Source organism: Odontesthes bonariensis, chromosome 6 (genome assembly GCF_027942865.1).
Source record: "Odontesthes bonariensis isolate fOdoBon6 chromosome 6, fOdoBon6.hap1, whole genome shotgun sequence".
Taxonomy (NCBI): domain Eukaryota; kingdom Metazoa; phylum Chordata; class Actinopteri; order Atheriniformes; family Atherinopsidae; genus Odontesthes; species Odontesthes bonariensis.
This window is the reverse complement of record NC_134511.1, coordinates 31,675,073-31,692,226: the sequence shown is the minus strand read 5'-3', so window position 1 is coordinate 31,692,226 and position 17,154 is coordinate 31,675,073. Positions and strand designations below refer to the sequence as shown.

Genomic DNA, 17,154 nt, shown 5'->3' with positions numbered 1-17,154 from the left:
GAACAGATGCACACCCAAGCTGCAGCGATAAATCGTTTTCAGAGCCTTTGTAAAATAAATAGATAAATAAATCAAATTGAAATAAAAGGCTTCTCTCAACATGATTACAGGCTTTTACAGCTCTTCTTCCAACCACCTCTGCCTCTGTCATCTGTCAACCTCCAGCTACAACACAAGAATTTAGAATTTTCTTGCTTAAAAGAACAAAAACAAAAATAAGGTGCAGGCTTGTTATCCTTGACAGATCTCCTTTATCACTCTTAAATAAACGTGCGATAAAATGTACCAGGCAATGGGTCTTTCAAGAAAATGCTTAAAAAATGTATAAAAGCTCATTAAACACATTGCTAACGTTTCTTAACCAGAAAAATCTCCCCTTAAAGCCCTGAACACTCCACTGTGCTCTTTGTGTGTGGATATGAGTGTGTGAGTTTTCTTCCTATTGCAGCCACGTGGACACCACAGAGTTGCATCTTGTATTATTGAACACACTAAACCATCGTCTCCAGAGCCACGTTCGCCATTGCTCAGTGCCTTACAGCACTGGCGGACGATCTGCTGTGTGCTTTCAGGCCCAAGCCGTCTGTTGCGGCGAGTGTTTGTGTGTGTTTTACTGGGATTAATATTTTTGTGTCTTCCTTTGTGTCTGTGTGTGGGCTTTTACCATTGTGACTCTCAGCTGGTGAGGTTTTTTCTTTGTGTCTGCATCTGAGTGTGTTCACATTAACCTGTGTGCATCTTTAGCTCTTTGTGTCTGAATGGATGTGTGTGCATATTTGTTCCACCACCAGTGTGTGTCTTTATATATTTGTGTCCTTTGCTTCTCTTGTGTGAGTATTTCTGTGTGTGAGGGTGTGTCTTTGTCTGAGTGCTCTCTGTCTGTATCTGCTTTAGTCTTATTAATTATATATATGTATATTGCGTCTGTGTGTGTATTTGAGAGTGCTCCCGCTAGACTTTATTAACAATGCCCACCAGAATCTCTGCTGAGGTTGTGTAAGCTGGGAGATGAAGATGTGTGCATACACTGACGAGAGTGACTCATCAAATCAATGTGGTTTTGGGAAAGAGAGTGTTTGTGAGTCTTAGTGTGTGTGTGTGTGTGTGTGTGTGTATGTTTTTTTTCTGGGGGGGGGGCGTCATTGTAAGATCAACAAACACATGCGTTTCAGCATTCCACCACATTTACACAGCATATTCTCACATATTATTGTTCTGTCATACATACTGCATCACACCTCACACACTCGCAGAGGATCTCAAACAAAAACACACATTCACCTTCAGTTTGTATTTGATTAAGATGTAAATTATGATTTATTTGTCTTTTCTCACTGGTGCTGTAGCTGTAGCATGTATGGGATACCTAGTCACGTTAGAGAAAAGAGATAAAGACATCAGTGTGTACATTTGTGAGTATTTGAGGTGGTTTGCTGCAGCCGTAGCAGCCAATAAGTCAATATACGTAGGGTTTCCAGCAGGGGTAATGTAGAATTGATTTAAACGGAGGGACAGCATGTAGGGTTAAGTGGGAATAGTGGAATGAATACTTCTAAATACTTCATTGCATTTGGTTGTACTAGCTCAATGTGATCACTGAGAGCAAGATGTAACTGCTATTTTCCGGGAGAAACAGTACACAAAACCCCTTGCATGGTCCACAAAGTCTTGGTTTGCCAAATAACAAATTGTTTTCAAAAAGAAGAAACAGTTGTAAAACATTACAAAAAATTTTTGTTCATTTCTTTTGAAGCAATAACAAATTAAGCACGACAAAGCTTCTTGATTTCAAGATATAGTGAGTGCACTTTTTTTATTCTTGTCTTAAACTGAGCTTATTTTAAAATATTTTATATCCATATATTTTATATAGAAAAAGAAACATTGCCTTCTAACCTGAAAAACAAAGCAGAATAATAGGCGTAAACCTACATTATGTTAAATGACCAGCAGGGGTGACTCCTGCGGTTTTAAAAAATTGATATTCCTCTCTCAAAAATGGCCCCACGGGTTGTTTATTCATGCAAGAGCAGCAGATAATTATACTCATAGATAATACGTGTCCTCGAGCGGTCGTGAGAGCAACTGCATGTGAATTTGCATCCATTGAAGTAATAGTGGCGTACCAGTGGCCACAATGAATGAACCAAGTAATATTATTGCCTACACCTAATCTTGAAGGTAAGAAAGTTTTTTAGTAAAATTCAAGCCAGAAGTGAAAAAGCTGTTCTTCTATCAAAAATATAACATTTACTTTAACAAAAAAAAAAGTTTTCCTCTGATTTGTCAATACATTAAGATACCCATTTAGAAATTATGGCCCCATTGAGAGTAAAACAGATGATAAGGCAGGGTATGCTTAGAATATGTTTGATTCGATGCTGACTTGTCACGTCTGGGTTGAAAATATCAAGATAGTTAGCCATTACCATCCACATGTTTCAAAATGGCAGTGAACATGCCAGTGGGCTATGTCATGTTGGCTGTCCATTTTTATATATAAAGTATATGGCTGAAGCTGTTTCCAGCTTTATACAAAACAAACTTTGTTTTCTAATTTTTCAAATTATAAGGAAGCAAATGACCACATTTTCCAAGTTATACTGAATGTTTATTATTTAATAAGAGTGAAAACAACTTTTAGGGAATAATTCCAAGAAATACATGAGTCCACTTGCATTAAGCTGCAAACTGTTAAACATGTTAATTTGCTCCATTACAAATGCTGGTAGGTAGATAGCTAACTTCTGAAATATCAAGAACAACTGGTGCCATATTTTTGGTCATTATGCTAAGCTAGGCTTCCTGTCACATGGATTTAGCTTCATATTTTGCGCAGACATGAAAGTGGGAACAACCCCCTGATCTTTGCAAGATTGCAACAAAGTGGGATTCCCAAAGTGTTGAATTATACCGTCAAAGAAAAGTGACTCATCAGAGACAGACACATGTACCGCTGGGGAGCTAAATAGACTGGAAAAGTAAGTAGCAAGAAAGCAGACAGGAAGTGAAGCACAGAAAAAAAGGACAAAGGAGCCTGAAATGAAACAAAGAATGGTGAAAACCTATCATAACAACAGGAGCCTTGGTAGTGTCTGCGATGATGAAAAAGAGTCAAAAAAAGTGTGATAGACTGGTGCAGGCGTAAATAGGAAAGCGGGAGACACTGCAGATCAAAAACACAGAGGCAGAGCATGTGATTTATTTTTTTTTTTTACCAGAAGCCTTCTGACTTCTGCGTGGTGACCACAGGCCTCCTCTGCACTTCATTTACTGTCAGTCTTTATTTGATTTCTTTGTAGCGCTGTCATTCCCCCCCCCCCCACTCCCATTTTGCCACCCAGACACCCTGCCGCTTTTGTTTTTCCACTGCAGCAACAAAATTCTTCTTCTCTCTGACCTTGATTTGAAGGGCCAAAGAGGCGTCTGTCAGTCTTGGTGAAGCTTTTATTGAGTTGTGCTTTTGAGTAAGTTTCAAGTTCCAAGGTTTTTTTTACAACTTATGAAACATTTTCTCATGCTGTGTTTGATATTGATTGGTGTACTATTGCAATTACTTACCACAGTTACTTCTGCTTTTTAAATAAGAGGGTTGTAACCCATGCTTTCCTTTGAATGTCTCAGCATGTGTCTTAATTTCCATATAAGGTGACAGAAAAGAAGGATAGATGCATCTCCATTTTGACTCATCCTTTTATGCACACCAATTTGTATTAGCATGCTGCCAGTCTGACTATAAAGTCAGCCCACCCCTGGTTTTGGTTGTGCGCAGATGTGGCTTCCATTTACCAGACTGAAGACATTTTCCATCTTAAATTGACTGCTGAGCTTTTGATTCAAGGACTGACAGCATGTGTCACCTACCAATGAGCTTTGCATTTATTAACAGGCAGGTTCACTTATGTTGAGGTTATTCAAAATGGTCTGCAATTTGTGACGCTTGATGAGAAGTTTAAATAGCTGACTCTGAAAAAAAAAAAAGGAAAGATGCCTCTGATGTCAATTTGCATGAATAAATTCCAAGTTCCAGAAGCTGATATGTATGATTTTGTTGGAGTAATATTGAGAGGATTTTCTTGTGACTGCGCTGGTGATTGTGAAACTTGCTTCAAAGAGTGGCTATCCCACCCTAAACAGTTTCATCTGTCTGTTTTTTTACTTGTTGCATGATGATGAAAAGGCAGCTTTTGACAGTTCTGACAAGAATCCTGTTGTTCTTTTTCACTGACAATCTGCAGCATTGCTTCAAAGATTTCCCTTACCTCTCTGTTCCCTAATCCTTCTTGGTAAAGAAGATTTAGTTTTACAATAATACAAGGAAAGCATTTCTGCCCACATCAAGCAGCCAGTTGCTGCATTTAATAGGTAGCGCCACACTTTAACACGGTTTCTAACTGTCCATTACTGCACCATTGATTTCAGTTAGGCTCACATTGGAAATGGATAAAATGTTAGTGAGCCGAGGATGTGAGTGGAGACTTTCAACTCGTCTCCCTGCGGTCCTGACAGTTTAAAGCACATTGAGCAGTTGGCTTCAGGCTTGCCGGGATCTCATGACGATCATGATATAATCCGAGTTGGTCATGGTGTCTGTGCTGCGAGTTGTTTACTACTTATCAAAAGAAAATGACTGTTTTCTACCTTTGAACATGCAGCACAAATGGGTGCTCAGGATTGAGATGGGAATGTTAGAGGGCTGTAGAGGACTAAATGGTGTCCCTCATAACAATGACAAAGTGTGTACAAGTTCAGGTGGCAGCATTTGTGTTTGGACACTCACTGTCTATGCAATGTCTCCACTTCAATGCATCCAAAAGCATGAATCCCATAAAAACAGCCTCACTGAGGTGGAAAAAGAAATTGCTTCTTAACCAAATGTTAAATGTGACCTAACCAGAGCTAATGGTGATATGCACCAGATGTTCTGGATTTAGAGCAGGACGATCCACTGAAGTTGAAATGTGTCACATGCTCTGTTTCCAAGCTCCCTTGACACTCTGGTATGACTTGTGATTTATCTTCTTCAAATTGTACTGCATGTCTCCTAAAATATAACTCTCTGCATTTACTGTAAAAAGAAACTTTTTCCACGCAACATTCACAACACTCTGATGATGAAACATACACTGAGTTTGTAAAGCTTTTATTAGTTTGTTTTTCTTGCGCTTTGCAGTAGTAAACACTGCGTGTTATGTAAGTAATTCCTGTGAAAGATCCCCTGGAACAAGCGGCATCACGGGAAGCACTGTGTCTTGTATCTGGCAGCAGCAACAGCAGTTTGTCTGAAGTTACTAGAAAAAAAGATGCATCGTGTTCAGCATGAGCGTGACAGCCGCTGAGGATTTAAAAGGAGAAGAGTGCCACCTACTGAGACCCCTCACATCCAAGCAAAGAAGTATAATCCCAGACAATCCTCAGAATGACATGAGCTCCGCTCAAATATACAAAAACCTCTTATTTATTTAAAGGGCAACATTGTGTTGGTACATAGTGGAAGACAGGATGCAAAACACTCCACTAAACATGAAGGGTCCTGAAACAAGGTGAAGGTGGAGTTCAGCTGAAGTGAATGGAAGAGAATGGTACTCTGGTTTCCTCCCACTGTCCAAAGACATGCATGTTAGGTTAATTGGTGTCTCTAAAATTGTCCCTAGGAGTGAGTGTGGTTGTTTGTCACATTTGTCTCTGTGTGGTGCTGTGATGGACTGGCGACCTGTCCAGGGTGTACCCTGCCTCTCGCCCAATGACCGCTGCAGCCACCAACCCCCCCGCAACCCGACCGACGGATTAAGCGGGCATAGAAAATGGATAGATGGATAAATAAGAGAAATTATATTGTTGCATTATATACAAATAATAGCCATTAGTCGTTTTAAACAGTCATTGCATAGAGCTATTGGAGTGGAAATGAATGTCCTCATTCTCCAACTGAGCTGTAAAAGCCTCTGACTGAAGGCACTCTGAACATAACTGTCTGTTATGTAGAGGTTGTGCAGTGTTGTCCATTAGTTTTAACAACTTGTGGAGCATTTGTCTATGAACAATCAGCTTCAGGGGCTCCAGGGCAGTACCCAGCACAGAGCCAGCTTTCTTCCTCAGTCAAACCTCTGGGTTTTTTTGAGTCACTGGCTCAGATGCTGCTGACCCAACATCCTCAAGAGGTAAAGTCTGCTCTGTTCCTTCTTTTAAATAGTCTCAGTTCTGTTTCTCTAGTCCAATCTGTTGTCCATGAACACACACGTAGACTATCGACCCCTACCACCTCCACTTTTTCATTCAGGATGGAAATAGTGATCGGCTTAGTTCTACTTCTAAAATCTACAACCGTATCCTTTGTCTGATTCACTGTCAAGATGAGGTGATTGTTCACCCACCAACCTTCAAATCAGTCCACCAGTTCCTTGCACTCAGTGTCTTCTTAGTTTTCGTTCTTGATTTACAGTATGATCTATGTTGACTTCATCCATGCTAATGAATTTTGCTTGGCAACAGAAATTAAAATCATCATTGAATATAAACTAAAGAAACTTGGCTTCCTACTTCGCTCATGTTTGGAATCAGTTTAAGTGCCACATTTAGTCCAAAATTAACAAATGCAGATCTGTTTTTGACTTTGGGATGCATGTGGAGGTTAATGGGGACACTGGCAAACATGACCAAAGGATGATTTGAATCACTTCTTCTTTGAATGTGTAAGGTCTAAATGAGGTAATTTGGGAAAACTAACAAGGAGCCTCCCTGTTTGCCTCCTTATAGAGAACTGTTGAGACCACAGGACAAATCAAGAATCAGCTGAAACTGTTCTCTGAAACACCTCAGACTCCACCAGAGTAGATTAGGAGATGGGGGACACACCTCTACTATCCTGACCTTGATAAAAACCTGTATGAAAACATGAAAACTCTTCCAGGTTGTCTTGCAGCATCATGAACACCTCTGAGAATTCATTAAGCCCTAATTTATTGCATCTCATCTTTTTCCCAATTCCTGTGTCAACATCGCAGTCTCTTGTAACAAAGTGCACCGAACACCCGCCTGCAAGAAAGATATTTACCTTTTCTGATGCTCCAAAAGTTTCCTTTTCTTAATTCTCCATCACAAACCCTGCAGAGCACTGCAAACATTACGCACAGACACCGCTATGAGCGCCTGCATTAGCATAAACACATATTCTGAAGCTTTGATTCAAATTTTAGCTCTCTTCCTCTGCTTCTCCTCCTCTGCCTCGCACACACTCACGTACACACACACCTGTCCTCCTCCCTTAGGCATATCTGGTAGAAAACGATCCCTCTTCTCTCCTGTCAGTGGGAACAAATGAGCCGGTGCATGCTTCTTAGTGTGTGAGTCTGTGCGTAAGTGTGCAGGGCCAAACTTCCTGTCTGTCTGGCCTTCCACTCCCTAGTTACTTCCACCCAAAAAGTCACGCATAAACACACACACACACGCACCTGCTCTGCACCGTTACCCTCTGACAGATCACTGACATGCTGTCTCTAGGCTGTGCTGCAGTGCATAGGTGTGTGTGTGTGGTCACAGGCACCCCCCCCCCACTGTGTCAGTCTGGTAGTTGCCATTTCTCAAGGAGCTGTGGAAGGGAGGGAGCGTGGGGTAAGGATGGAGGGAGGGCGAAGGCCTTGATGTGAGTGTTTTTGTTGTCAGAGGGTTTATTAATAAAGATGACCTCAGCCAGTGCTGCCCAGAGGGTTTAGTGTGTGGGTTTGTGCTCCTTCTTTCTTTGCTCTGACTCTTTGATCTTGCCAAATAATTATTATTTGATTAGCCAAGAGAAAGAATTCAGCTTTTAAGTATTCATAGATTGTAATAGCCACTCCTCTAGCTTTTTCCTTTGTTATTTAAAGGTGGTTGTACTCTGTTTGTGTGGATTCGTAATGCTTCTCTGCACTCTTTGCGTGAATGCAAGTTTATCTATGTGTGTGGGTAGGTGTAACAGGGATAATCCTTCACGATATAATTCCTTTGTGTCGCAGCGTCTGTGGATGTGATTATGTCCTTCATTATTTCAGGCTAAACAGGTTGAGTCCTCTTCTTGCGTGTGCAAGGTCAGTCCCCTGCTGTCTTTGTCGGGAAGAACGGATGAACTCAAAAGGATACAATCATGAGTCATTTCCTTCAAAGTGCTGTCCATCATTGCTGCAACACAAACTTGGTTAATCGACAGAGCTGATACACTCAAATTGCATTTTTTTCAACCCATCTTGTGGTCTGACAGTGAAGAAATAACAGGAGAGGTATCTCTTTCAGTTTTTATGAAATTTTTTGCCAGTTTATGTGTATTATGCACACAGCCAGGATGGTTCCGAGTGCTTCTTTTGAGCACAGGATTTGAATTTTGGTGGATAACAAAGCAAAGCAGAGTTTTGACTGTCAACTAAAGTCACTAGTCACTTCTTGCTTTAGGTCTTGCACTATCATCTAGTGACACAGAGACCGTTGCAGCCACTATAAAACATCCTTTCCTTTAGTACCTGCAGGCTTTTCAACAAAAATTTTAGTTCAGGGTAGAATTCTACCACAGGACTGAAATATCAAGGACTGTTGCTGTAGCCCAATAGCCAATGAAAATAACTTGCTGTATTTGTTTCTACAAATCAGTGATATATGTAATGTAATGTCAGCCTTGAGGCTCTCCCACCTTGTCTTGAACATGGGTTTGGAGGACTATATTTTTCATCAAACCAATACAATACCTGACCCAAACCAATCACTTTTTTTACAGCCAATATACCAAACTGAGTGTTTGGTATATTGGGCTTCTTAGAATACATGATAAGTTGCGTTTTGCTGTGCTGATGTGATGCAGTATGATTGCATGGTTTGAATTCAAAGAGGGCCTCTAGTTGAAAGAAAGCGGTGAACTGTAATTATTCATAACTGTGGCGATTTGGATGAAGTGAGAAAAAAAGGTTGGATTGGTTTGGGCTTGGTGACCTTCTCAAAGAATGACTTAAATTGATGGAAAAAGCTATGATACTTTGAAAAAATGCGGTAAGTGAGGGGAGGCTCATGTAAATGTTTGTGATTGAGATAGTAGAGGTGGGTGATCTAATTTGTTTAGCTACTGAAAGCTCCCCACTGTACCTGTCTCTGAGGGCTGGAGCTAGAGCTGGAGCCCGAGGAGGACAGCCAGGCAAGCGATGGGCCCCCAAGGGTCTGTGAGTTACCATGGAAGGAGCTGGCTCTCAAGCCGCACTGAGCACTGTGGCCTTTACAAACGAGGTCACCCTGCAACCTGTCACGAAAATGACACACAATGAACTCACACTGTTACACACACATCACATCACGTGTGCAGACACATATGTTACAGTGTACATGTATTTACATCAAGCTACACACACTCATATCATCCAATAGGAATATGTATGTGATTCAAATAGGAACACACAGACATAACACACATTCCGGGGAGTAGATGCATGAATTGATCCACGCTCACATACATTACGCTTCTGCCTCCCGCTCTGTCAATAATCTTCCATCCATGTTGGGCTGCTCAGCTTTTTGCTATTTCAGCTGCGGCACCGAACCTGAGTCTGGTTACATTTTGTCGAACAGACAGCAGCAGCACTATGAGAGGAAAGCTAATGAAATAGGGTATCCCTTGCCTCTGGTTATTTCACAGCAGAAGAAGAAAGATCAGACTCACTTTGACCTTGAATGAGTCTATGAAATGATAGACTGTGCTCTGAACAGCTGCTTGTTTATCCAGTTTACTTGTTCGCTGGCGGGTGCTGTTGTTCTTCAGGGCCCACGCAGGACCTGAAATGCCCTGTACTCCCCCATAATGGGTGAGGGCCTCCTTCAGGGAGACTTTAACACATACCGCTGCCTCATCTCTGGAGTATTCAATCACATATATTGTCAAAACCAACACTGTGAAATTGCAAAGGGGAAAACTAACTACTTTTAAAGAATGCTTCTTTTTTTCTGTCTTTGATGCCTATGTTCACTGACAATGAAGAAGATTTTCTTTAATAAACCTACCAGGTCATGAAACTTTGTGGCATAAATGACTGAGACATCCCACAGCAGAGAGCAAAGTGCGTCTGTGTGGGAATTCAGTGATGACAGAGATGTAGCTCAAAGGGATAAAAAAAGACAGTAAAAAGATTCTGTGAGTTCATTCAAATTCCATTCACAACAAAGTTCACATTCAGTAATATACCACACTTTATCTATACATCACTTATATCATTTAGCTGCTATTTAGGTGCTGTGGGTACTAGGGATGGGTTAGGGCATCAAGATAAGCTGTTAAAATGCTGACTTTTGTTTTCAGCAGCACATTTCAGCGCTCACAAAAATAAGGCCTTTCACTCGATGGAAAATTTGACTTGTGAGTTGACTCCCATGAAGTGCACGCAGTGAGAAAAGCAGAGATCCAGGAGGGAAAGTGGTGCAGTGAAAAGCTGTGTATGGAATATTGTGTTTTTTATTAGAGGGCTCCTCAGCAGGAGGGATTTGTTTGACTTTACTCCTTTATGAGACAAATGTTGGGACCAATCTCCTCATTACCCTCATCGCTCTGGGACTTGTTGCGAAAATTCTAGGGCCAAAGCCAGTGCTTTACCATCACATCCTGCCATTTATGTAAACAGATGTTTTACTACAACACATACCTACATGTATGCACACAGAGACCTCATAACACTTGTACCCAACCCATTCATTTTATAGACCTTTCCTCAGAAATAAACTTCAATTCAAGAGAAATAACCTGAAATCATTCTAGATTTATTCCGGTTTCAAATTTTTTTGCTTAGCAGTCGTATTCGTGTTGTGGAAAAATGTGAGAATCTTTCTTCTCGTCTGTGTATCCTCCAGTTTAGCTCCTACACCAGGTGCTGTTCAGTATCTCGTGTCCACCGCGGCTCCTGTGGGCTCTGGCACAGTGAGAATAATAATCACAGCTCCTCAGCTCATACCAGCATCAGATGCCAAAAGCAATGACGCAGGCTCTCCTCTTCACACATGAAATCAGTGGCTGATAGTGGAAGAGTCCTATTTCACAAAAAAATATATGAAAGACAATCACTTTATCTGTCAGCTCAATGTTTTTATTTTCTTTTATCACGATGCAGAGACAATAGGGCTTGAAAGTGTTCGTTCACACATTCCAGAAACCTGGACAGCAGGTTCTGACCGGCCGCTGTGCCAGAGGCTTTGATAGCGTCTGCGCTGTGGATAGCAATGACAAAGTTTGGAGCTGGCAAAGTCAGTGTTTTCCTTTGATACTGGTAATGTGTGAGCAGTCATAAAATAGATTAAAGATTTAAAAAGTTTACTATCTTCTAAACAACAACAACAATCTGTCTGAGAGAGGCATTACAGAAAAGTCAGACAGTTTGCATCTAGGCTGCTTTACAATTAAGTGAATCGTTTATTTTTTTAAGTGATTTTCCCTTTTGCAGATTTGGTGTCTCGAGTGTCTAATTTTTAGATAACTTAACAACCTTAGAGATATTCATATTATTCATTATTCACCATATTAACACTGAAAAACACCTGTAACAAAAGCATTGTGAAGTGTTATCATCACCATCACATCCCATTGCTCTAGATAGCTTATTAATACTCTATGATTAAAATTATACCCCACTATTATAGATGGACAAATGCCAAGAAAAAAGAGCATCAAAACCAGCAACTTTGTCTTGTATTTTCCTAACATACTAGTTCTGAGATGGGGCCAATGAGAACGAGTAAGCTCACTTTTATTGACTCTACTCAACAAATTTATTTCATTTCACACCCGTGTCTTCATCCCTAATGGTTGCTAATTCAATTTAGATTGTTTTAGACCATTTTTATTGAGCTACAAAAGGCTTGTAATTCTTTTCAGATGTGCATTAGTATTCTCTGACTCCTGCTAAGTCAGCATATATAATCTTTTTCAAATCGACGTTTCTTGGGCAGGGTTGTGAAAAATTTATTTACCTGGTATTTTTCCGCCATTTTTGGTGCTTAAGATATTTCAAATTATGGTAATCCATCATTAGACTTTAAGATGTCTCTTCTTCTTTTTACCTGCAAGTAAGTGGCTACATAATCCAGGCGAAGGGGTTTTTCACAGCTTGGCTATCCAAAGGTTGCTGATGATATCACTGACCTATAAAGTCAGGGGCTGCAATTTACAAAATTTATTTGAAATATTAGATTCTAAAATTGACAAAATCTTTCTTTGTAAGGTTATCAGCCCTGTCATTATGAACAATCGCACATCTCTCAAATTATGTAATATATAGCTATATAGAATATATATGTGGAGCGAAGGCAGAGGACGACCGTTTGTTGTGTATCGGTCATATTTAGTTTACACTGGATAACTGATCCTTCAGCTGACTGTTGACAATTCTAATGAGGGATCTTAGTAGGAATTTACTCTTTCATTCAGTCAGGCTGATAATGGCCCCAGCTAATGGTGTCCACCCTAATTTTAACTTGTAAATCAAAACCTGTGGGTAATAGGCACTTAGAGGTGTCACAACTCACAAGTAAATCACTCTGGGAGACAAAACCCTTTGAAGTCAAGTTTTGCAGCTCAATCGTTTTTTACTTTTCAAAGGGCTTTTAGGTTTGTGCAACGATAGAAGGTGGCTTTTCGGTTGGCTTTCACTGCTCAGCTCCAGCTCTGCCCTTGGCCAGATGTCCACCAAGGAGAGCATGTATAGCTCTACTGTATGTGTGTGTTTGTGTTGTTAGCCAGGTTTTCTGAGATTGCTTGCCTCTAACAGGCACTGGCAGGCTTTTTGCTGGACTTTATTGCCACACGCCTCATTCAATCCTGCCATTGATTAGAGCTGCCACTGCTGGCATGCAAATGTTCACGTGCAGTCTTACTAGGCAGAGTTTGGCACATTCTCAAAGCCCTGGTCTTTGCATGTGATTAGCATCCCATTGCGTTGTCTTGTGCAGCGATCAAACAGAGTGTGGAGTTGGGCTCTTGTCTGGGCTGATTGGAGGAAGTGCCGAGTAGAACATCTCTCCACTTTTATTCTGCTCATCAGGGTGCTGTCAGCTCAGACAATGTCAAATCTGCTGCAAAGCAATTAAAACCTTGGGCTGTCACAATTGAGCCTGATAGAGAAAGCTCATATAGTGGGAACACGCAGGCAAACACATCAACACAGATTCAGGTGGACAATGCCTTGCTCACAAACATGGGTATAGAGCATATCCACCTACACACATGCACACATATTTTACAATAAGCATGCAGGCGATTAGCTTACAAAGTGCAGGTTTAAACAGTTAGTCATTGCTGATTCACAAGCGGCTGGCTGGATTCCACACAGCCACTCACCATGCTTCCTATCAAACACACAGGCAGCCAGCAGCTGGAGGTGTGTGTGTGCACGTGTTCATATTTATGTGTGCAGGTGTCCTGCTCTTTAACTAGATCCCTCTGCTGTTCATCTCACTCCTCTTCCCCCTTTCATTGTGGCCTCATGTGTGAATGCGCATGTGTGTGTGCTTATAGCTTTCTTTATTTTAGGTGTAGACCGTGTGGACGTGTATGCATATTTATATGTGAGCTTGTGTGGAGCTTGGCAGGGCTTCGGCTGCTGTGTTGCCCTAGATCAAGCCAATGGAAAGCTGAGGTCTGGATGACTTTCTTATTGTAGGAAAAAATCACCAAAGATGGCCAGTCTGCTGCTGTACTGTCACATACTTGTGTGTGTATGTGAATCTATCTGAATTCATCCAGCCATATAGGTAAACAAGCCAGTGACCTCAGTAGTAGTGACATGTTTCATTTTGTCGAGATTTTTTTCCCTCTAAGTGTATTTTTACCCCCTGCTGCTGTTACAGCTTCAGCAGATGTGCCGCCGGTTTAGTCCCAGGTGGGGATACTAACTGAAGGGTTAAACATTTTACCAGAAGCAGTTAGCACACACATGGGCACATGTGTACTCATATGGTGACTTACTCAGAAGTGCGAGGTTCCAGATTGAGTGTAAATTCATTTACCAGCACATAACCTCACTCTATTTTTGAAGGAACAACTGTCAAATAGAGTTTCATATTTTACGTGACTCGCTTGTTATTTTCTTTCCACTATCAGAGTTCATCCTGTCCTTGGATGTTCTAGTGCTTTAAAAAAAGCCTTTCAGAAGCAGGTTTTAGATCTTCTCTGCCCATTCAAAACCATCAAAAATCCAATTAGTTTTAAGATTTAAGAAGAGTCTTAAATTAGATGGAAAATATTTATTTTATTATTTTATTGGGTTTTTTGAAAATGTCTTTGTCAAAAGATAAAAAAGATTTAAATTTTTTATTTTTTTGGCTCATTAACTTTTATTTTTTAATCTAAAAAATCACTTCCACATTGTACTGCATTCCAATAAGGTTAAAAAATGTTGAATTCAAGAAGCATCTCATTGTTTCCTTTTTTATGAGAGTTCTGTTCAAGGTTCTGTTATATTAGGGCACACGTGTGGTTAAATCAATAAAGTTGATTATTAAAACCGTTTTCCAGTCAATAAAGTGGAGCTGAGTTTCCAGTGTCTGTTCTATTGACAGCAGTGACTGAACTACGACGGTGTCAGAGGTTTCAGTGTTGCCTTTGTGTGCTCACTCTTTGTAACTCTAGCCGGCCCATATGCTACTGACAGAATCTGCTTAGCCATCAGCGATCTCATTGTTATTAGTGTGCCATTGATGTTGACATGAATCTCAGGCTCTGCACAGCAACATGAGCAGGGACATTACAATTAGTCATGCATCTTGAACGATGAGGTCCAGTGTGTAGGTATGGATGGCTTTGTATATATGGGTGTGCCTTTCCTTTTTCTATTAACTTCACAGCTGCAATTAAAGCAAAATATCCAGTAATTCCACTCTGCTCAGCTTAACTGGATGAGCATGCACTGTATTTGTGCCGTAGCAGCCTTTGAAGACACAGATGCTGGAGAGTCCATTGTGCAGGAATTCATCGTATCTTGTTTGTTGTATGGCATCATGCACTTTTTTCATTAATAATCGTCTTCAAAAATGAAGAATGATTTCATCTTATGAAGTCCTACATTAGAGAAGCGTGATGGAAACGACAAAATGAATTTTCCCATACGTTTTTAACTTCTTTTAACATGTTTGTTTTTTTTACCTTTTATGAGGAATTATTGGAAGATGGAAATACACAAGATACATGGTCAGTACCAAGCGAAATAGAATACTTGCTATAGTTTCTGAGGATCTTTGTAAATTTTTCTGCAGAACCAAAACGGCCATTTTTCAGTCAAAGTGGAAATCTTTTCACATTTTGTGGACATTGTTAGATCACAAAACAAGATTGGTTGCAATCCCAGCTCTCGGGATAGCTTCACAGCACAGTAACTCATTCTTAATGGAAAAAAAATTCTGAAAGGATCTTTGCAAACCTAAATTTGGTAGAAAGTCACTCTGCATATTTCTGTGGTGGTTAAGGCTGAACAAATTCTGAACAGGTGGACCATCAGAAATTTGCACAATAGCAAGCAGTGAAACAACAGATTTTCATCCTTTGCAAACCTAGTTTGGGGACAAAACTTGTTAGCATCTCAAGTAAGTGCCAGTACAGTTGTCAACCATTTCTGGTGCAATTCAGCTGAAGTCTCCTCTACTCTCTGTGTTCACATACATGTTCTTACTTTCAAAGCCAGCTCTCTTGTGGCCATAATGTCATTAACGGACTACCTTTAGTTCTACAAGCTTCCACAGATCAGCGCAACCTCTCTTAAGTAAAACTTCAACCATTGTTATTTTAAACAACAGCCAGTTTTATAGCGTTTAAGAAGACTGCTGTTTTACATTAAAACTTCAATATGTCTTACAGCTCGAATGAACATATAATTTGCTTTCTTGCCGTCTGAACACAGTGAGTGGGACTGATATACAGCACAGAGCAGCTCAACATTTGTTTTTTTTAAAAATCCCTTCATTTACAAAGTCACAATATTAATTTTGAAGTTCATGTTTAAGAGAAACCTTGACTTTCAGCTTAACTAAATAAATATTCAGATAAAGTTTTGAGAAATATGTGCATAGGGATTTTACTGCACCACATTCTGTGTCTGTCTTCATGTGCATGTTGGATTTAAATTTAATTGTTGCTCTTTAGGATTTGCATGTATATACTTTTGTATGTGCAAATATCTTTACTCTTATTATTTTTGTACTTGAATGGAGAGACTGATTGCTAGGTCTTTGTAGACACATCAAAATAATTAAAGCTGCATTGTCTCTCTCAAGTGCACACACACACATACACACCAACAATCATTACCCCTCTCTTCTTTTTCTCCTTTAGGCCAATGTGACCTTCATCTGAATCAAGTATCGCTATTGAACATCCACGGAGAAGTCGGGAACAGAAAAACTGAAAGGGAGATTAAAGAGAAAGCACACAAGCGCGCAAGGGAGGAGGAGGAAAACAAGTAAGAAAGCACAAACTAAGGGTGGAGAAGAAAAATGCAGCACCGTTTTTTTACTCTCCTCTGAAATCTTTTCTCATGAAAGAGAATAACTGGCTGTAAGAATCAGGGAACTGAACAGAGGGAAGACAGGAAGAGGAATGCTAGGGCATTTAAAATGAGAAAAAAATCTAAAGACATAAGAAAGTGAATCAGAGGAGGGAAAAGAAAAGCACACAGGAGGGGAACAGTTGTCAAACCTGGACATAGAAATTATAATCATTGTCAGGAACTCCCAGAAAGAAATGACTCCCAGTTAGACAAAGAAAGAGGAAAGCTGCATGAGCCATTTAAGAGATAAGAAAAAAGAGAACAAAAATTAGAGAAAAGTTAAATTTGTGTCGGAAATTGGATTTTAGATTTCAGAGACTTTTGTCAGGAATTATGCTGAAGGTTATCTGCATTGGTGTGTGTGCGTGTGTGTGCATGTGTGTGCGTATGTGTGCGTGCGTGCACATGATGTGCACACATCACATCCGAACAGTATTTTCTGAGTCAAAGAGAAAAGCGACTGTATTTCAACTGAATTCCACATGAATGAGATAAATGTGTCAGTTCCAGAATAGCCACTGTGAATAAATGTTGCCTTAATCTCCATCATTTTCTACAGTTTAAACTGTAACAAATATATTTCAGTGAGCTTTATACTTACTGAAACCTTATGAGAAGCTCATGAAAA

The 17,154-nt window shown here is 40.2% G+C and overlaps 1 protein-coding gene across 1 annotated transcript in view; it reads left to right on the top strand.

Moving 5' to 3' along the window:
* sema4c (sema domain, immunoglobulin domain (Ig), transmembrane domain (TM) and short cytoplasmic domain, (semaphorin) 4C) overlaps nucleotides 1–17,154 on the top strand; it is a 90,251-nt gene that overhangs the window by 12,520 nt on the left and 60,577 nt on the right. Inside the window, exon 2 of the mRNA XM_075468325.1 lies at nucleotides 16,313–16,439. The gene's annotated coding sequence lies outside the window, so the exon portion shown is untranslated. The remainder of the gene's footprint in view (nucleotides 1–16,312; nucleotides 16,440–17,154) is intronic.